The sequence below is a fragment of the Camelus bactrianus genome, chromosome X (assembly GCF_048773025.1).
Source record: "Camelus bactrianus isolate YW-2024 breed Bactrian camel chromosome X, ASM4877302v1, whole genome shotgun sequence".
NCBI classification, from domain to species: Eukaryota; Metazoa; Chordata; class Mammalia; order Artiodactyla; family Camelidae; genus Camelus; species Camelus bactrianus.
In genome coordinates, this window is record NC_133575.1 from 106,860,413 (window position 1) to 106,883,418 (window position 23,006).

Below are 23,006 nucleotides of genomic sequence, written 5' to 3' on the forward strand. Positions count from 1 at the left end.
TAAGTTCATTTGTGTCATTTTTTAGAGTCTACATATAAATGATGTCATGTGGTATTTTTCTTTCTTTCTGGCTTTCTTCACTTAGAATGAGGATCTCCAGGTCCATCCATGTTGCTGCAAATGGCATTATTTTATTCTTTTTTATGGTTGAGTAGTATTCCATTGTATAAACATACCACAGCTTCTTTATCCAGTCATCTGTTGATGGACATATTGGTTGTTTACATGTCTTGGCTATTGTATATAGTTAAAGCCCAGTAATTTTATTAGAATGTAGTCTTGGTGCGTATCATTCTGGGTCAATATTCTCAAATACATAGTGAGTGTGCATTTCTGATGTACAGTTTAATTATATATATTTGTGTGTGTGCATGTGTATTTTGCCTGTATTTCTTCTGTTTCCTTGCTTGGTTTCCTTCTTCAGGGCCTCCTATTATCTGTAGGTTGGATCTTCTTTGCTTGCCTTCCATATGTGTTATTTTCACTCAAATTACTTCACACCTCTTCTTTTATTTTTTTATTTTAAAAATTTTCCTTAAAATGTTTGCTAATAAAGAAGGTAGGAGGCAACTTTTAGAGATAAAAATAAAAACATCATTTTCCACCTTTCTATCTTTTTTCTCTTAAAGCATTATTGTGCTTTTCCACTCTTCTATTTCTTCTAATTTAGTCTACATTTCTAAAATGAATTTCCTGGCTTTTTTTTTTTTTAGTTTGGTATCCTTATTTATGAGTTTTTCTAATTCTGATTTACATTTTTTCATATCGTGTATCATTTTAATACATTTTAGTTTTATTAAGTAATGTGTGACCATTTTCATGTTTTAAAGCAAGGCTTTCTAATGCATTTTTATGTTTTGATGGGGTATTATTTTGCTCCCCATTCTCTCTCTTCTTATAGTAACTCTATATGAAATTTTATCCTGATACATTTCAGTTGTTCATTTTAACATGAATTTAGTTTTATTCTACTTTTAGAAAGAGGCATGATTAGACAGATTTTCTAACTTCACAGGGCCTCTTCTTCTGTTGTTTGTATAGTATTAAATAATACGGCCTCTCGCTTTGAGATTTCTTGAATCTGTTTTCCTCCTCAACTTTAATTTGGACCTTCTCTTCACCTCATCTCTAAATTTTACTCAACTACCAGGAGTTTCTCCTCAATATGAGGCTCCATCATGGAAGGAAACTCCTAGTGGGTCAATTTTAACAAGGCATAGGGAATACACAGCTCCAGCCCCTTCAGATCTTCTTAACATGAACTCATAACTTATTTAACTCTAAACATTTTAACATTTTATATATACTTTTTCATGTATCTCAATGATCTTCATATTTTATCATTTTCATTGGGGGAAAGCAATTCCATTAAGTTAAAATACCATAATTTAAAAACCATCTCTCTATTAGTGGCTGTTTGGGATGGATCCAGTTTTCCATCATAATAATACATAATGCATTCCTTCTTCTAGATAATATCCTTAAAACAAATACCCTGGAATGAGATTTAGTAAAAAGGTATGAACATTTTTATGACTCTTGATAAAAACTGCCAGATTGTTCATCAAATTGACTAAGATAATTTACAATGTAGCTAGAGACATATAAATGTTTCAATTTCCCCAATAGTTCCATCACTAGTTTTACTAATGTTGCTTTATTGCTGCTAATTTTAGAGTTATAAAGTGACATTTCATCGTTGTTTTAATTTGCACCTCTTTTGCTGTTGGCAAGATTGCAGTTTTCTATGTTAATTTACTAATGGTGTTTCATCTTATATAATGATTCTTCATATTCTTTGACCACTGTCCACAGTGAATTTAACATAAATTTATAAAAACTCGATATATTTTGGAAATGTCATATGTGTTAAACACAATTTTCTATTTTGTCACTTGACTTATCTTGGTTTTGTTGTGTTTTAGTTTTATTAATTTTTATTTTGTAATCAAACCAACCACTTATCTTTTCCTTTGCAATTTATTTTTTTCCTTTAATCAAACATTATCTTCCTCCACAGAATGAGTAAGTGCTCTATTTTCTCTTTTCCCCTGAAATTAAGTTTTCCTAAATATTTGACACCTGAATTTTTATGTTGTTGACTGTGATATATTGCATGGGGTATAGGTTTAAGTTCATTTTTCCCCCATGGTAATGTCAAGTTACTTCAACAGCATTTCTGAAAATGAGCCCTTCCCTGTTGCTTTGTTAAATTTAGCTAGACATGTATTGAACTCTTATGCACGCTAAGTCTATATTCTTGTTTGCCAGAGGGCACCTAACTATATTTAAATAGATTATACTAATGATACTGCTTTTTTAGAAACAAAGGCAATGTTGCAGTGCCATACGTTCAAACATTATAGTCGCAGGTGCTCAAAAGTAGTTCTTTATCCTTTCCTTCACTCCCTTCCCTTCCTTCTTTCTACAGTCAGTCTGTGTATGTGTCTGTGTGTGTGTGTGTGTGTATAGCTTCTAGATACAGACATCTATAGATATATGGGCATATATCTCTTATTGGTTGTTTCTTGGTAGAACAGGTGACAATGCAGTAAAGTGGTGATGAGAGAGTTATCAGTCCCACTCCCCGACGAGTCTTGTCCTTTGTCCCCAGCCTGCTCTTCCTTTGCGTCTTAGCCTAAATGTTACCTCATCAGAGAAGCATCACCGCCTTCTATGCCGTATGGATGTAAAATGTGCAGAGGATGGGGAGAACCAATATATATACCCAAAAGCCTTTTCCAGAAATCTTACCTCATGCCTTCCTCATTCTCCAGCATCCAACTCTTCTCTGACAGAAATAAGAAAATGGTGTTGACTGAAAGACAATGGGTTGGTGAGCTCTGAGTGACAACCAAACTTCCACACATCCCTAACACTGGGCAGCAGGTCTGTTCCAGAGTATGAATTGAGTCATTATAAATTTAGCTGTGTTTTCCCAATGAGTGGAGTTTATAATATATACCTTCCCTGTGGCATCGCTGACAAGTAATTTTGTAAACCAGAATTTTGGTAAAGCAAATACATTAGGCATATTTCAGAATCACCTCTGCTTTTTCAGAATTTTTAAGTTACTCATGCCTCTCCCTAAGGATCTATATGCCTTACTAACAGAATGAAGAGATTGTAAAAGGAGAGAGGAGGAATGTAGGAATATGTGTAGTTCCACAAAGCCCCAGTGGATAATATACCTGCCCCCTACACACACACACACTCACTGAAAGCCCCTGAAGCAAGGTACAATGATTATGTTCTTTAAGTTCAAGGGTTTTTTTCTTTATTATGTTTTCCTAAAACGGAGCCCTTCTGTGGAGTATATAGCCAGCCAGCCAGCCCCTCTGATATGCCAAGGAATGTAGAGAGATATAAAGAAGGCCATCAATAATTTTTAAATTAAATTGAGTCTTCAAAAAAATGTATCTCCAAAAGGAAAGTTTTGTGCATTTGGCAGTCTTTGCTATGTGGTTTAAGCTGGCACACTTTTGAGTTTAGGTGGCAATAAAATAAATGATGGAAAAACTGCTTCAGAGGCAACTTTTAAGCTTCAAATATTCAGGCTAGGACTCAGGAGAAATAATTTCCTAGTAGGCATAGAGCCTGCAATTAAGGCAAAGAGCAGCTGCATGAACACAATATCATCTCTTAAGGACCAGTATCCAAAGATACCTCAGATGGGGAATCTATATTTACCAAGCTCCTACTATGAGTCAGATACCATTCTAGATGTTTTTAAACATTCTGGTTTTCACAGACACCTTGGGAAGTAGGAAATATGCTGCTACATTAGGAAACTGAGGCATGGAGTTTAGGAACTGTCCAAGTTCGCATAAACAGCAGGTGGTGAAGACCTGAGATCCAGGTCTGTCTGACTCAAGGCCCCTGCTTTGAACTACTCAATTCCAATGTAACAGAAGCAATTTAGCACCAGTGTCAGCTAGGGAGAGAGCAGAGGACTGGCAGCAAATGGAACCAGGGTTGGTTGTGGGGATGGTGATGACCAAGCTTCCTCTCAGTGGCAGTGGGATGGTGGTGGTTGTGGCCGGCCAAGGACGGAGGCAGTCAAGCAGAGAGCAGTCACAATCCATGGTATGGCTGTTCTCCTGTCCACAGTGACCTCAAGGAACAAAGAGGCCACCGTCAAGCAGTGTTGGACTTGCTGAAGGCCATTTGTCTTGAGAGAAATGGGAGGAGTGAAATAAAAATGAAGTAAATCAGCCTTCTCAGCACCATCTCTTATCTGCCATTTGCCTTAACAATTAAATCCATCTCTTGTATTCTCCCTTCCAGCACTGAGGAGCGCACTTTCGTCCTGTCTCCGTTTGACATTCAACTCAATCTGAGCGTTTACCTTCCTTTCTAGAGTGCTGGACCAAGGATTCCTACTTGACTTTTCATTGAAGTTTTATAGTCTATGGTAGGCTTTTTTGCACAGCTACCCCTTTCCTTGCTTTTATAAACACTATGGTAGTCCCTATCTTTCACAGTAACCACTACTTCTTTAAATTTCAGTACAATGTATCCAAGCTGAGGACCTTAGAATCTCTGAATTAGCCCCACTGTCTGTTGCTATTATAAAAAGACAGAACATTACAGACAAATGCTCACCATTATACATAGCTGGCACAATGGTCCCAAATGTGTGGGTGGGCTCTCTCATCTGATCATCAGGGCTAGGCTTTAAGAAATCCTTTTGCTCAGACATAGCAAAGGCCATGCAGCCTCTTCTTTGGGGCCTTTCCCTTGACCAACCCACCTTTCCTACCCATCAAATACTGGCCCTCTGACCTAACCTTCCAGGAGCGGTACAGAAAAGCCAACCCTGAGAACTAGAACACTTCTCTCTAGCCCCATCCCATGTTTGCTAGACCATTCTAAGGTGCCTGGTGTCAGGGGAAGAGTTTGAGCATGCACAGGGAGTTTTCCAATAAAGGAGCCCTTTAAGGAGGTGTGTAGCCTAAGCCCATATTGCTGATGGGAAAGCACATGGAAAAAAAGAATCCACAGTGGGCACACACCACAGAGAGAGGGCTCCACCCTCTGCAAAAAAAGAAAAAAAAAAGTTACTGGAAATCATGAGGTAAATTTTAGAAATAAATTTCACCCAAAAAAAATTCCTATCACTATTTTGTCCAATATTTGCCTATTTTAGAGGCAAAGGTTCTGGGTCTCATGGCCATGTCTTTCTCTTCATAAAGTCCTCTATTTGGGAGTTGAAACTGCCTGCAAGTTGACTGAAGAAACTTCTGGATACTCTAAAAATGGAAGAAGAACTCTAGCCTTTTTAGATGTGCCATCATTGTTCTATCTTGCTTTTATCTTTTATTGATATTATTAAAGCATCATCCAAAATAGCCATCTATCAGTTCAATAAGTCCCCAGCCAAAACATCACCACTCAGTCTCTTTTCATCATATTTCTCCTTAGGTCTATGGATTTAGACTGTGAGGAACAGCATCTTGCAACTTTTAACCCTTACCAGATGAGTTTTTTATATAAAGTGTATACATCTATTACAGCATCCTAATCGTGAATTCAATTCTACATACTTAATGGAAACCCAGGAGATACTAACTCCACACATGAAATCTTTATGGTCATTTTGGTCATGACTCATTCTCCATACATTGGAAATTAATATTTGAAGTGATGATTAATTGCCTTCATTTTTACCTTGTGAATTACTGGGAATCTTCTTCCATTTTTATTCTTCTACAGCACAGAAGCCCAAAAGACAAATGGATAAAAATCACATATGGTCTGGTTAAGTAGGTGCAGGTGATCTGAAGCCTCACCTATACTACTCCCCTCCCACTCCTTCTCTACTACCTGTGTTGGTTCCAGAGGTATTTCCTCAAACTCAGAAAGCGTCACATGGCACAAACTGACTTTATCTTTTTTCCTCCACAGTACCTACTTCATGGCATTTTTCTCCCATGTCATCAATTTCAGTCCAAAACTTTCTCACTGTAATCAGTGGGACTGAATGTCTCTAGCATCTTGGTGACTTAAGTATTCATATGATTTCGCAGGTGTAAATATCTCTACAATGTAAAAGAGTAATTTATCAGTTCACAACAGCTGGTTGAATATGCACTTTAGGATTATCCAAATCCATTTGCCATGACTCTTTTAATCATGCATCCTTCTGCTCCTATGAAATTTCCTAAGTAAAATACAATCTCCCTTAAAACAATCTCCATTTAAATTACTTGAAAAATTAATCAACTACTTCATTCCATCTGTAAAATGTACTGTCCAATGGCCATGGTACTCTGAATCCTCAGGGATAATAAGCTATATTCTAGACCATCCACTCATCTGCTTCCACCATTAGGCTTTATGCATACTAAATATAAGTTCTATTTATTTCCAAACCTGTTTATTCAAATTTTACTTGTTATTACAATTAGCTTTAATTAAAATATTAATTAAATCAAATAGAAGTCTGAGTTGGTCCTTGTATAAAAGTTAGGTTGAACAGCTCTGTGAAAGAAAATGTCAAAACGAGAAGACAAGCCACAGATTGGGAGAAAATATTTCTAAAGCATACACCTGAAAAAGGACTGTTATCCAAAATACACAAAGAAATCTTAAAACTCAGTAATTAGCAAAGAAACAACCCAATTAAAACATGGGCCAAAGACCTTAACAGACACCTCATCAAAGAAGACATACAGATGGCAAATAAGCATATGAAAAGATGCTCCATACCACATGTCATTAGGGAAATCCAAATTAAAACAATAATGAGATACCACTATACACCTATTAGAATGGCCAAAATCCAGCACACTGACAACACCAAATGCTGACCAGGATGTGGGGCAAAAGGAACTTTTTTTCATTGCTGGTGGGAATGCAAAATACTACAGCCACTTTGGGAGACTGTTAGGCAGTTTCTTACAAAACTAAACATACTCTTATATGACCCAGAAATCATGCTTCGTGGTATTTACCCAAAGAAGCTGAAAACTTGTGTCCACACAAAAACCAATGCATGGATGTTTATAGCATCTTTATTCATAATTGCCAGATTTTGGAAGCAACCAAAGATGTACCACAGTTATCTGTTCGCTGTGGTACATCTGGATAATGGAATATTGTTCAGCATTAAAAAGAAAGGAGCTATCAAGGCATGAAAAGACATGGAGGAACTTTAAATGCATATTGCTAAGTGAAAGAAGCCAATCTGAAAAGTCTATATACTATATGATTCCAACTTTATGACATTTTGGAAAAGGTAAAACTATGGAGACTGTATAAATATCAGTGGTTGCCAGGGCTTGGGGGAGGGAGCGATAGATGAACAGGCAAAGCACAGAAGAATTTTAGGGCAGTGAAAATTCTCTGTAAGATACTATAATGATGGATATAGGTCATTATACATTTGTCTAAAATAACAAAGGAGATTAAATTCACGTGACAACTAAGTGTAATGCATGACACTGAATTGTATCCTAGATCAAGCAAAAACATTAGCTACCAAGGACATTATTAGGATAATTGGCTAAATTTGAAAATGGACTATGAATTAGACAACAGAATTGGGACTGTATCAATGTTACATTTTCTGATTTTGATAATCCTGCTGTATTTATCCTTGTTTTTAGGAAATACACACTGAAGTATCTGTGGGGCAGCATGTCTCTAACTTACTGCCAAATGATTCATGAAAAAATATGTGTGTCTTGTGTACAGATAGAGATAGAGAGATAAAAGTAAGTACAAATGGGACAAAATGTCAACAGTTGCTGGATCTGGGGAAAGGATCCATGGTACATGTTAGTTCCTCACACTATTCTTGCAATGTTTTTCTATTTTTTCAGTTTTGTCAAAAGAAAAATGCAAATAGAATGACTGACAAGTGCACACTCCCAACGCATTGGAGAAGGCTGGTCCTCCTATGCCTTCCCCTCCTGGGGAGGCAAAGCGGTAACATGAACAAGAGTCATCATTGGACACCTGTATTTTCACTGTTAATTAACAGGTTGATTTTCTAATTCACCATCTGAGCTTTTGTGGCATAAGCCAGCTTTCCCAGAGCTAAATCCCAGAGCTACTTGAGGAGATAGATTCTGGACCTCATTTCTTGCTCAAACATTTCCGGAGCACGTCCTCTGTGGATACTCTGTACTACTTGGGCTCTGAAGCCAAGTTATCTGCCAGGAGGCAGGGCCTACGTTGCTGGTATATGTAATACATCTTACCAGTCTCAACCATCTTTACTAGAGAGAATCCACCTCCTCACTGAATTTGTTTGGCAGAAGACAAAGTGATATCTTGTCATTTGGGTTTCTCACTTCAACTAGTTGCAAAAACAGGCTCTCCCAACTGGCAATTCTATAGTATCAATTGCCAAAATGTGTTTTTACCACATGCTCTGTGTTGCAATACGCTGCTGCAACTTTGTTTACTCACTGAGTGATTTCTCCATTACCGCTCAGAAGCCCCAGAATTCTTTCTGGGATCTCAAAGCCCTCAGAGGAATACCACTCTATGAACTCTGAATTTCCATCTTGTGTACTTATTAGCCCTGAAATCAGTCCCTGTGTTTGGGAAGGCAGGCAGCAAATTTCCAAATACACTCAACTCGTTTCTTGTTTGTTTTCACACTAAACTTGTTCTGAGGAGAAAGGGGTGTGTGTGTGTGTGTGTGTGTGCACACGTGCACGTGTAATGACCTTTCCTCACCTGGCACTAAAATATGACTATGCTGTGGGTGGCCATCTGGGAGAGATTGTGCTATTCCCCTTCTCTGATTTTCCATATGCTTTACTTGTTTCTCCTTTAATTTCTCAACTGGTATTATGTGGCCCCTTGATTCACACATACCCTATCTAAATTAGTCCCATGGCTTATCATCCATTTTTCTCTATCTTTTCACCTGCTTTATTTTTCTTCTTACCATTACCTGATGATATCATAAAATACTGGCTTATTATCTTTCCCCTACCCAGTGGAATAAAACAGCCCCATTATGGAAAGTATATTGTTTTCACTGCTTTATCTCAGGACCTAGAAGAGTGTCCGATTTACAGTCAGTACTCAATAAATATTTGTTAAATGAATGAATGGTTAGATAGTGGTGGACCAATGCCTTATGCTATCAACACATGTTACAGGTCAAAAGCACATCTCTAATACCTTACTTGATCCGTATAGTAACCCTGTGAGGCAGACAAGAAAGGTGATGTTATCTTCATTTTAAGAATTAGGAAGCTGAATTCATATACCACGTAATACCAGAGGGACTAAGTGGTAGCCCAAGTTCACAGAGCAAGTCACAGGCGGAGCTGAAATACTTATACATGACTTTCCCAAGCTGTGAAGCCAAATACTTTCCACCCACCTACTGCACCTTGCACAGACCTCTGTAGTCTCAGGGTAAACCTGGAGGATGTGCGAGGATGAAGGCAACCCAGGAGCCCTAGGATAATTCTTCCTTCAAGTAACGGATTTACGGTATCCTACTTCACCTAGGACCAAGTTTCCCCCTCAAGTCAAAGGGAAATGATGAACTGATGGATGAGAGGCCCTGGCTTTTGCCTCAAATCTAAGCCATGGTGGTTTACCTGATTAGAGGGGAGTGGTGTTCCTTGGGTGAGATCAGGAACTTAATTTTTTATTATCAAATCTGGCAGCACCTAGCATCTCCTAGCAAATTTAACATGCCAGTGTAAGTGATTCCTAGAATAGGTATGTATGAGATGATAAACTCCTCTTTTGTCATCAACATAAAAAATGAAAAATCTAGAATAGTTCCTGTTTATGGTAACATCTCAATTGTCCAAAACTATCTAGAAAAAGTGGTTAGGTTTCCACATAAGCAAATATGAAACCCTTTAAACCCCAACTTAGCTATTTAACTACAGTTTGACAGAAAGCAGTCCAACCTCCACTGTATATTTTCAGGCACTCTTAAATTAACATAATTAATGGTTTATTAAAGAGCTACAGTCATGATGATGCACAATATATTTTGATGCTGCTGTAACAGATGCATGTACCACCACTACTACTAACAACCACCACCACCACCACCACCACCACCACCACCACCACCACCACCACCACCACCCGGGCGGCAACAACACTATTTGTTGAATGCTGTAAGACACGCCAGATGCTATTCTAAGCACTTTACATTTATTACTTTATTCAGTTTTCATGTCAACCATCTGTAGAGTAAGCCCCACTTTACAGATGATGAAACTGAAGCACAGAAATGTTAAGCAACTTGCCCAAGATTATAATGGGAGAGCTCCTGATTTAAATCCAGGTATAAGGACAAAAGGCAAATACAGAGCCACAAAGTATAACTTCAGAACAAAGCCCAGAAATCTCTATTCAAAAAGGATACCTTCATCAGAAAGCCTGCCCATGAGACACTGGGGACATGTTACCTACGTATCTCCCCAAGTGGCCCGTGGGCTCACCTCAGTACTTTGTGCACCTTCCCCACACGTCCTCCTTTGCCCCAAGGCTGACTCCTTGTGCAACTCTCCAAAGGTGGCAAGAGTGAGCCTTTGCTGATGGCTAGCGAACACATCAGAAAGCCAGCCCAGTGGGGAGGGCAGAGCTCAGCGGTAGGGCACATGCCTAGCATACACGAGGTCCTGGGTTCAACCCCTAGTACCTCCATTATAAATAAATAAACAGATAAACAAACCTAATTACCCCCCAAAATAGAAAGCAAGCCAGCCCGCCCGCCCAACTCTGGGGGAAGGGGAGACAGCACACAAACGTGAGCACAGAGCACTGCCCTAGGGGAAGCAAGGCTGTCAGCACCTGGTCTGGCTTTGCAGAGCTGAGAGAAGGCCTACAATCTTTAGAATTCCTCCAAGGGGGAACAAGAAATGTCGAGCAGGAGTGTTCACAGAAAGTCTGAGAAAGCCTCAGGATCCCTAACAGGGCTGACATAAGGTATACCGACAAACCTTTAGGTAGCCTAAGAAAAAAAGAGAGAAGATTCAAATAAACAATCTGAAATAAAAGTGAAGACATTACAATTGATATCACAGAAACGTAAGAATCATAAGAAACTATTATGAACAATTATATGCCAACAAATTGGATAACCTAGAGCACATGGATTCATTTCTGGAAACATACAACCTACCAAGACTGAATTATGAAGACACGGAAAATCTGAACAGACTAATAATGAGAAAGGAAACAGAATCAGCAGTCAAATAACACCCAACAGAGGAAAGCCCAAGATTACATGGTTTCATTGGTGAATTTTTCTTTAACTGTTTGCTAAAATTAACACCAAACCATTTGAATGCTTCCCAAAATCTTGAAGAGAATAGTCTCAAACTCATTCTTTAAGGCCTGCTTTACCCTGATACCAAAGCTAGATAAGGACACTACATTAAAAAACAAAACTACAATCCAATAACCATTATGAGCATATATGCAAAAATTCTTAACCAAATACTGTCAAACTAAATTCAACAGAACATTATAGGATAATACAACATGATGAAGTGAGATTTATTACAGGGATGCAAGGATGTTTAGCATATGCAAATCAATAAACACCACATCAATAGGATAAAAGATAAAAATCAAATGATTGTCTAAACAGATACAGAAAAAGCATTTGATAAAACTCAATATTCTTTTACAATAAAAATGCTCAACAAACTGGATATGTAAGGAATGTACATGATAAAGGCCATGTATGACAAGCCCACAGCTAACATCATACTCAGCTGTGAAAGGCTGAAAGCTTTTCCTCCAAGACAAGGGACAAGACAAGGATTCCCACTCTTGCTACTTCTACTCAACATAACACTGTAAGTCTTAGCTAGAGTAATTAGGCAAGAAAAAGAAATTAAGCTCCCAAATCAGAAGGGAAGAAGTAATTACCTCTGTTTGAAAATGGTCTGTTTACAGATGATATGACCTTATATATAAAAAAATCATCAACACTCTACCAAAAATTATTATAATACATGAATTCAGTAAAGTTACAAGATACAAAATCAACATACAAAATCAATTGTGTTTGTCCCGTCACTGATACACATTTCTTTTGGCATCATGCTACCTTCACAAGCCAGGTTCCCCACTCACATTGCTCACTGTTGATTCCACTCTGGTAAGAACATACACTGTTCTTTCCACATTACTGCTTTTCCCCTCCGCTGTCGCCACTAGGCCCTCTAACACCACAACACAGAGCTTGCTGTCTACTATATTTTATTCTCCCTTTTTTTTTTTTTCTATTCTCACTTTTTTTTTCCTTCTTATCTCTTTTGTAGGCTGTGTTTTCTCCACATTTTTTAGGTTTTTCACCAAATAACTTTGGGTCAATACTTCTAACCAACAGGGCCACTCCTAGGTTGATTCAGCCAACCTAGGGCAACTTACTTGAGGCAAGAAAGGCACCTAGTACAAAAATTGTAGACACCCTGCTTGCTTCATCCTAGGCCTGGACAGGCCACCCAATTAGAATGTTTCTTAGACTTTTTAGCAAGTCACTACTTGTATTAGTCAGTGTACTTCAGAGAAACAGAACTAACATATAAAACAGATTTATGTAAGTTATTAACTCACATGATCATGGAGGCTGAGAAGTCCCAGGACCTGTAATTGGCAAGCTGGGGACGCAGGAAGTCAATGGTATAGCTCTACTCAGAGTCTGAAGACCTGAGAACCAGCAGACCCGTCAGTGTAAGTTCCAGTTCAGTTCCAACTCCGAAGGCAGGAGACCCTGGAAGACAGTCAGGAAGAGAGAGTGAATTCTCCCTTACTCAGCCTCTTAGTTCTATTCAGGCCTTCAAAGAATTGGCTGAGGCCCACCTACACTGGAGAGAGCCACCTGCCTTAGTCAATCTATGAATTCAAATGTCAATCTCATCCAGAAACACCCTCACAGACATACCCAGAATAATGTTTAACCAAATATCCAGACAATGTGTGGTCTAGTCAGGTTGACACATAAAATTAACCATCACAAGGCCACACTTTCCACAACTTGGCACCATATTCATTTCCTTTAACCATACTTAATCTCCAAATAAAGACAATATCAAGGTCGTAATTCCACCTAACACAATACAACTATTTGCATACAACTGAAAATGGGGGAGGGTATAGCTCAGTGGTAGAACACGTGCTTAGCATGCACTAGGTCCTGGATTCAATCTCCAGTACCTCCATTAAAAATAAAAGAAAATACACTAATCCCTCCCCGAGAATAAGAGCTAAAGTCCTTGAGTGATATTTACTCTTATCTTTGATATCCCTGAAAATTAAATACTATGATGTAAAATTAACAAATACTATGATGTAAAGTCAATGCATCTTATGTTACAAGACAAAAGAGTAAGAAAACAGATTTGCTTAGTGTATATATATGTGTGTGTGTATATATATACAAGTATATGTATACATATATAAAGTATATATGTATATACACACACATATGTATACACACACACAAATATAGTCATAACAAAATAAAAAGGACATATTCATATACAGTCCTCATTTCCATAACCAGTCACATGGTCATAACCAGTAATTATAACTATCTTCTTCCACTACTCAATAACAGTATTCATTACTATCAGTGTACCTAGGTCTTCCTTCAAAGGGAACTAGCCTTCCCTTCACTGAAGATTTGATTTTGTTTTTGTTTTTTTGTTTTTTTGGACTGCATATGTTTTGAGTTTGTAAACTGGCTCAAGTCTGGGAATTGATTGATGGGCCATGACTCTCTGTCTTTATGATTCAGGTTAAGATTTTTTTTTCACTTGACCTAGAACTTTTCTATTTATGCAGATCAAGCAGGTTTCCACAAAATCTCAATGGCATGTGAAAAAAAAAAAAAAAAGCTTTCTCTCTTACTTATAAGAGAGTGTTTTCAGTCAGCCAAGGTGATTCTGTTTCAAGTTACAGGCAAAGAACCAGCCTGCTGCATATGTTTCATTTAAGGAGCCCGGGTTAGAGGGGCACCAGCTACCTGGGTCATGTTCTTCTCATGGCAGAAGCTAAAAACTATCAAAGGAGCAAGGAGAAACATGCCCTGACTCTAAGGTCTAGGCTTGGAGATTCCATGCTGTCAATTTCACAGATTTCATGCTGTCATATTCCATTGGCCAAAGCATCCGGTATGGAGGATATTTGCAAACACTAATCTAACTACTTCACACTGCCTGGATTTCCACATTCATCCAAGCTGAAGTAACAAGGGTACGGTTTACCCTCCTACTTGAAAAAACTAAAGAAATAGCCAAAATATATGAAAAAAAAATATTTCTAAAACATTGGAAATGATGCAATAAAAGACAGTGACCCTTGAAATATGGAAAATAAATGAGATGAGGCCTATGATCTCCCATGCTTACTGCCTGGAGGGAGTTTCCAGGCTGTTGAGCAGAGAAAGGAAACCCAGGCGGAGCACAGTGATGCCCCTGAGTGGAAGAGACAGAGAAAAAAGTCTAGGGGAGCCAAAAGGGCAAGAGTTCATAGGAGAGAGTAGCAGTGAGAAGAGCTGTACAGAGAGGACTCTGGAGATGTGAGGACTCTGCAGCTGAGTACTGAGCAGCACATGTGTGTGAGGAAACTACTCAAGACCAGTCAAAGAACTACTAAAAATGTTCAGAGACAACAAGCCTCGGTTCTCACACAGAGATGGGAATAGCTCCTATTTCCATAAGCCAGTATGGAAAACTCATAATTCACATGGCATTGAGTAAAGTATTCAGAGGGGCTTTCCTCAGTTGTAAGGCAAGAATAAGCCTTAGATTAAATGTTGCTCTGATCCTACTTACCAAGCTTAAAAGGAAGACCAAAAGGATCAAACTGTTCCTGATTAACATAACTGTGTTCCAGTTAAAGCTCAAAAATATTTATAGGAATATAAAAAAAAATCCAGCACTGAACAAACCAAAATTCAAAATGTCTGTCAACCTAAATTACATCCTAAAATTACAAGGCATCCAAGAAAGCAGGAAACTAAGACCCAAAATTATAAGAAAAATCAACTGAAAACAAATGACCCAGATGACAGAGTTAGTACATCAAAACAGGTATTAGTTCTAACTGTGTTTCATATGTTCAAGAAACTAGAGAAAATATTGAACATGATAGTAGAGACATAGAAGATATTCTAAAAGACCCAAATCAAATTTCAGGAAATTAAAACAACAATTAAAACAATTTCACAGAAGAAAAGATCAGAGAATTTGGAGAAATTGCAATAAAAAACATTAAAAGTGAAACACGAAGAGCAAAAAGATTTTTAAAAAATTGAACAGAGTACCAGTGAGTTCTGGGACAACTTCAAGCAACCGAGTATTTCTGTAATTGTAGTCTTTGAAGCCAGTAAAAGAAATGGGGGCAGGGGAGCAGAAGAAATATTTGAAGAAATAATGACTGCAAATTTTCCAAACTTGACAGAAACTATAAACCAAAAGATCCAAGGAGGTCAACAAATCCCAAACTCCAGAAACATGACCAAAACAAAACAAAACACCAATGCTCATCACAGCCAAATTCTCTAAAAGCCAAAACAAAAAACAAAAAACAAAAATACTCTTAAAAGCAGCCAGAGAAAAAAATACACATTATTTATATAAGCAAAAATATAAAGATTACTGCAAATGTATCATTGGAAACAATGTATGATAAAGTATAGTGAAGTAACATTTTTAAAGTACCCAAAGTCAAAACTTTTACCCTAGATTTCTATACCCAGCAAAATTATCTTTCATAAATGAAGGTCATATATAGACTTTGCCAGATGTAGAAAAGATTAAGGGATTCATCACCAGCAGGCCCACACTATAACAAGTATTAAAGAAAGCCCTTCACACAGAAGGGAAATGATATCAGATGAAATCCGAATTTATGCAAATAAATGAAGAGTACTGGTAATGGTAACTACACAGACAAATAGAAAATTATTTTTCCTATAATGTAAATCTCTTTAAAAGATTAATTGACCATTTAGAGAAAAATAATAACATGTATTTTAGGGTTTCTAACACACGTAGAAGTAAAAATTATAGCAACATCCTGAAAATAAAGGCCAAGAAGTGAAAAATTAAAAATACTGTTGTCAGCCTTTTATACTATGTATGAAGTGATATACTATTACTTAAAGGTAAAATGTGATAAGTTAAAGATGTACACTGCAAACTAATTCAACCATTTAAATAACAAAACAAAAAATCATAGCTAATAAATTGACAAAGGAGATAATATGGAATCATAAAAAATACTCAGTTAATCCAAAAGAGTGCAGATAAAGGATGAACAAAGAACAGATGAGACAAAGAGAAATCAAACAGCAACACAGTAGACTGAAACCTTATCATACCTCTAATCACGTTAAATGTAAATAGTCTAAACCTCTCCTGGCAATAAGGAAACAGAGCTTGTCCGATTAGATAATAAAGCAAGACCTAATCATACCCTGCCTAAAATAAGTCATGTTAAATATAATGACACACAACAATTAAAATTAAAATAATGGAAAATAATATATCATGCCAATAATCGTCAAATGAAATGCAGAATGGCTATATTATCTGACAAAGTAGACTTCAGAGCAAAGAATATTACCAAAGATAAGAAGATCATTTCATAATGAAAAAGAGGATCATTCATCAAAGACATAACAATCCTATTTGCTTATGCACCTAATAATAGAGTTTCAAAATATATGAAGCAAAAATTGGTAGAACTGCCTGGAGAAATTGACAAATTCACAATTTTAGTCAGATTTCAGGACACTTCTCCCCAGAATTTATAGAACAAGTAGAGAGAAAAATATAAGGTTATGGGACATTTCAACAACACTATTAACCAACTTCACCCAGTCAGCATTTATAGAACTCCACATTCTCTTCAAGTGGGCATGGAACATTCATCACACGCTGCTTTAATCCAGACCTTCATCTCCTTACACTTGGGCTCTCATAATAGCCTCCCACCCTTTCTTCCTAATCCCAGGCTCTCATTCCCTTCCATTCCATTCTCCATATTACCAACAAAATTATGTTGCTAAAACACTCGCCTATTTCATGTTTTATACTACTAATCTGAACTGAAATCTGTCATGGCTCCCTAGTGCTAAAGGATTCACTATAAACATTTTCAAAGAAATAATATAACATAGTGGAATGAGGAGAGGCTTTGGAATTAGACCTTGCTTTATCTCTCAATTCACCACTTAATGTGTAACCTGGGACAAAAAGTCTAATCTAATACCTCAATTTTTCATTTGTAAAATGAGTATAACACCTGACTCACACAGCTGATGTAAGGCTTACTGACAACGTGTTTAAAATACTTAGAAAAGGGTGCAGCATATAGTTAGGAGCCCCATAAACAATAAGTTTTCTTATCATTGTCATTTTCATTAAGAGTATTGATATTAACATAGCTTAAAAGGGTGTTCATAATCTTGTCCTGTGTGTCTACCAATCATTTTCCCCACACACGTCTACACTCCAGCCACACCAAGTTACTAGCTATCTCCTAAATATATCGCAGCTGCATAGTTTTATGACTTTCTCCGAATATTTTTTGAGTGTTTTGAAGATTTTATTTGTTAATTCTTTTTAAGTGCTTTGACTCAGAAAATAATAATAGACCATCAGTATTAGCTGTCATTATTTAGGTTTATGAGATTGGGTTTCCATTTGGCGTGCAAAGGGGAAAAAAGGCAACTCTGTGTGGAGTCAGGCAGTTTTTGGCATCACTGCCTACCCTTCCCGATAAGAACCCAGAAATCACTCTGCACATCACTCCAAATTATTTTTTTTATCCTTAACAGAGGCACTGGGAATTGAACCCAGGACCTTGTGCATGCCAAGAACATGCTCTACCCCTGATCTATTCCTGCCACCCCGCTTTCCCTGAATTCTTAACATGTATGCCCATACTACAGCCCTGTCTTTTTGTGAGAGGATACCATCCTTCTGTGAAGGCTTCCCACAACACTCCTAAAAATGCTGTGACGCCCCTCCCTGAGACTCCTATAGCACTTTTCACTTGGATATGATAAGGCTTCTTAACCTGGGGTGTGTAGATGGGCACATCTGTGTGCTTGACTGCATGTGAGTGTTTGGAATGAGATCCATAGCTTTCCTTGGATTCTCAAAGGGACCTATCACCCTGTAAAGATAGGGACCAGTGATTACTAGATGGAGCACCTGGAACAGCAGATTGTAATTACTGGAACATCTGTGTGTGGACTCAGTGCTAAGAACCATTCCTTACCCATCCTTTATTTCTTTAATACTTAACATGGTGCTTGGCGCATTAGCAGAGCTTAATAGTTGTTGGCTAAAAATGAGTGAGAACATTCTTAACCAGGTATAAGAAGTAATTCAAAGTCTGAGGAATCTCTGACGACCTCCTTCCCATGTCCTTTCTTCCCATTCCCAAACCCAGTAAGTCACTTCTCCAAAATCTATCCTAATAACAGCAATTAGATCAATCAAGTCCTTTTTGTTCTGAGTATCGTAGTCTAGATCTTCAAAATATCACCTAAATTTTCTACTAGGTTCCTCTTAGTCACAGCTCTGAAAATACTGCTTTGCAACTATCATTCTCATGCTCAGCAGTTTCCTACAATAAAGTCAAAAAACTCAAGTCAGACATTCAAGATCTTTGACAATCTGGCCTCCACTTTCTCCCCTTGAGGAACTTTCCAAGTCAATCAAACAGATCTAGTTGTGGTTTCCTTAACATGCTTCATGCATTCCCTTGTCCAGGGTTTTGTTCACTACATTCCTTCCACCTGGAAGGAGGTGTACTCTCCCATCATCTCCCCTTAAATAACCTCTATCTCCTGTGGCTCACCTCAAGTCCCACCTGTTCCATGAAGTCTTTGCTAACTCTACAACTCATTGCAAACCTCTGTCTCTCACCAACTCCTGGTTTATTTATTGAGAGTTTCATTCATTTGAATATTAACATGCCAAACTATAATGTATTAGGTACTTCATTCCTGTATGCTCCACCTTTCCAATTAGACTGTCAGCTCTTGAGAGCCAGGATACCATGCCTTACACTTCCTCATTCCCAAGACATTAGCTGCTGCCCTTTACACAGTAGACCCTAAATAAATGATTAATGATGATTGTGAACATAATGATATAGGTGACATTTAGCATAATATCTTCCTTGTGCCTGCCAACCCTGAAAATAAAGCAGTTGGTTTTTTACATGTATGTAATTTAGGAAAACCAATCATATATTTCCTCCTGCAAAAGACCTAATGTTAAACAGAAAAGGGACATCAATGCCAAAGAGATCAGCTATATTCTGTAGAATTAAGGGAGAGTGTGGATGAACATGCTATCTCTAGGCTGAGAGGGACCTAGGAACATTTATTTCTTTATTTCTTCTTGTTAAATCTTGTTCAGATGGGGAGTTAGACAGGGGCCCCTGATATCTGTTTTACTGTAAAGAGCCCTCATAAGACTGGCAAAACCTTTCTGACCACTCCCCTTTAGCCAGCAACCCTGCAGTACAAGAGATACCAAGGGCTGGCTAAATTGATTTTCCTATGCTCATGAGTAAAGGTTGAATTTTTCATGATAGGAAATCCTGAACTTCAGTATCTCCAAGTTTAATTATGTTGCCTTTGCTCCAATGCAGGGATTTCAAAGAGTGGATTGCATTGCACTGTCTCATTCACACAGATGCTGTCATCGTTGCTATGGTACCAATTTGATTAGGGAACTTAGGGACTAAAAGCAAGATACCCAATATCATAAGAGGAAATTGCTATGGGAAACCAGGTCCTGTCTTTGAACATCAAATTCACTGAGGTACCTTTCATATTTGCACAACAATTTTTTGCTCGTTGTCCAAGCAAGGTGGGAGGCATCAAAACAAACAGTTGTCTTCTACTTCTGGAACATACGCAGAGTTCCATAATTAGAGATTTATCAGGCAATACACCTTGTTGCTCATCGAATTATACCTCCTTGCAGGTAGCTTTAATGCATTTTAGAAGAGTTATGTCCTGTTTTTCAGTAACTGTATCCATTTCCTAGGACTGTCATAACAAAGTACCACAAATTGGGTGGCTTACATTTATTATAAATGTATTCTCCCCAGTTCTGAAGGCCAGAAGTCCAAAATCAAGATGTTGGCAGGGCCGTGCTCCCTCTGAACTTTGTAATGGAGAACCCTTCCTTGACCCTCCCAGCCCTGTGGAGCCCCAGGCATTCCTTGTTTGTGGCAGCATAACTCCAATCTCTGCCTCTGTCTTCACGTGGCCATCTTCTCTCTACGTGCATCAGTGTCCCTTCTCTTCTTATAAGGAAACCAGTCATATTGAACTTGAAGGGCCCACTATACTCCAACATGACCTCATCTTGACTCGACTAAATCTGAAAAGACCCTATTTCCAAATAAGGTCACATTCACAGGGTTAGGACTTGAACAAATCTTTTTTAGGGACACAATTTAACCCGTAACAGTAACTAAGATCTATATGCCCAGGATACATTGCACTGATGTATAGTACATCACAACTCTTCAACATGAGTCAATTTGATATGACCATGGCATTTTGCTTGAAACCTCCAAGAGGAATGCTTTTGAAACTTTGGAGTCTTTAAGAGTATTTTACAACTGTAATGAAGTGCCACATAACCATGTAGAAATAGGGACACAAGACATTTCCAGCTTCCTAAGAAAATATTTCTGAGATAGAGGTTAAGACAGAGCAAGAGAGAAAACGAATTAACCGAGCAAATAACATTTTATCAGTACTACAGTTTTAAAAATCCTAGAGCCTACTGCCAAATAAACTCTCTAGTAAGTTCCTTCCTCAGAATAAAGGGATTTCCCCCTAGCTGAACACTTTTTACAGGTTAGTCAAATAAAATTTTAAAAAATCAAAAAGCAAAAAAAGTGATGATTACACCAATAAGTGTGTGTAGGATGAATTTTTTTATATAGGTCCTAATGGCCACAGGTATATCTTTGATTCCTAAGTAGTACCAATAACTATTTGACATGAAGTTACTTTCTCTTAGACCTGAAGAATATGAGCAGTATCCTTAAAAATCCATTTTTATATGCCCAAGAGGTAAGAAATCCTAGCAAACTCTCCCTCCTCCTTTTTTTCTTTATCACTTGTCTCTCCACTTACACTCACAATATACACCTGGAAAAGATTCTGAAGAGTAGAGGCATGCTACAGTCATGCCAACTGCCACTCCAAATCTTCCTTACCAATGAACACAATTTCTCTATCACGTTAATGCCATTTTAGGGTAAAACTAAATAGCCATTGCACTTCATTATAATGTTAAAGGGTAACCAGCAGTCAGAAACATCACTAGTCTTTCAAAGTCAGATCTGGCATCAGAAAGCTATAGAGGATTTTTTTTTTTTTTTAACAGAGTAACCTTGTGAGCACAAACTTGGAAAAGTCAATGGAGAAAAAAAAAACAGTTAAGAAGAAGTTTAACTATTTGGAAGCAATGTTGTTAACTGCGTGTTTCCCCAGGAATTGACTACAAGTATTTGTTAAATGAAACATAGTGTAAACACACGTGTGCCAGACCAAAGGCAATGGCTTACCCAGCAGGATGAGGAAAACTGATCTGAACACTGTTTCTCCAAACTAAAGCAATGTTTTTTGTTGAGTAATGTTCTAAGTGGCTAATTATGCATTCCACAAAGAATGTTCAGAAAACTGACTGGGCCCTCTGAGCAGTCATTTGTTGCTCTGCTAACTGGAAAGCAAGAAGATATATATATTTCCCAGATGCCCAAGAATGCTCAAGTCAGCAAGAGAAAAGCCTTGGTGTCTGTGCAGAACAGGCTGAGAGGGTCAGTTCTTACAAATGAGGAAAGGAGTTATGATCTGAATTTAAAAGAGCTAGTATTTTACCACCTCTCCTTGCTGAAGATACAAAAGAAGAGTCAAGGGAAAGAATGAAGACAAAATATACTGAAGATTATTTGGATCCATTGAGTGCTCTTACAACTTTTACATTCAGAAAAGCTATTGCTTAACAGAATCCAACAACACATAAAAAAGATTATACACTATGATCAAGTTGGATCCATCCCAGGGACACAAGGATAGTTCAACACACGCAAATCAATCAACATGATACACTACATCAACAAAAAACAGGACAAAAATCACAATCATCTTAATAGATGCAGAAAAAGCATTTGATAAAATTCAACATCCATTCATGATAAAAACTCTTACCAAAGTGGGTTAGAGGGAACATATCTCAACATAATAAAGGCTATTTATGACAAATCCACAGCCAACATAACACTCAGCTGTGAAAAGTTGAAAGCCTTCCCACTAAAATCTGGAACAAGACAAGGATGCCCACTCTCACCACTTCTATTCAGTACAGTATAGGAAGTCCTGGCCATAGCAATCAGGCAAGAAAAAGAAATAAAAAGGATCGAAATTTGAAGAGAAGAGGTAAAACTGTCACTATATGTAGATGACATTATACTATATATAGAAAACTCTAAAGGCTCCACAAAAAAACTACTAGAGCTGATAAAAGAATTTGGCAAGGTATCAGGAAACAAGATTAACATACAGAAATCAGTTGCATTTCTTTACACTAACAAGGAAATACCAGAAAAGGAAAGTAAAGAAACAACCACTCTTAAAATAACATAAAAAAAATAAAATACTTAGGGATAAACCTGACCAAGGAGGTGAAAGACTTTTATGCAGAGAACTACAAAATATTGATTACGGAAATTAAAAGATGATTTTAAAAGATGGAAAGATATCCCAGGCTCTTGGATTGGAAAAAATAATATTGTTAAAATGGTCATACTACCAACAGCAATCTACAGAGTTAATGTGATCCCTATCAAATTACCCAGGACATTTTTCACAGAGCTACAACAAATAATCCTAAAATGTGTATGGAATCCCAAAAGATCCAGAATTGCCAAAGCAATACTGAAGAAAAAGAATGAAGCTGGAGGAATAACCCTCCCATACTTCAGACAATACTACAGAGCTACAG

At 37.6% G+C, this 23,006-nt stretch overlaps 1 long non-coding RNA gene across 1 annotated transcript in view; it reads right to left on the reverse strand.

Moving 5' to 3' along the window:
- Positions 1-23,006, reverse strand: part of LOC123616164 (uncharacterized) — a 124,811-nt gene that overhangs the window by 48,375 nt on the left and 53,430 nt on the right. The window contains exon 3 of the long non-coding RNA XR_012504824.1: positions 12,565-12,721. This is a non-coding gene — a long non-coding RNA (uncharacterized LOC123616164). The remainder of the gene's footprint in view (positions 1-12,564; positions 12,722-23,006) is intronic.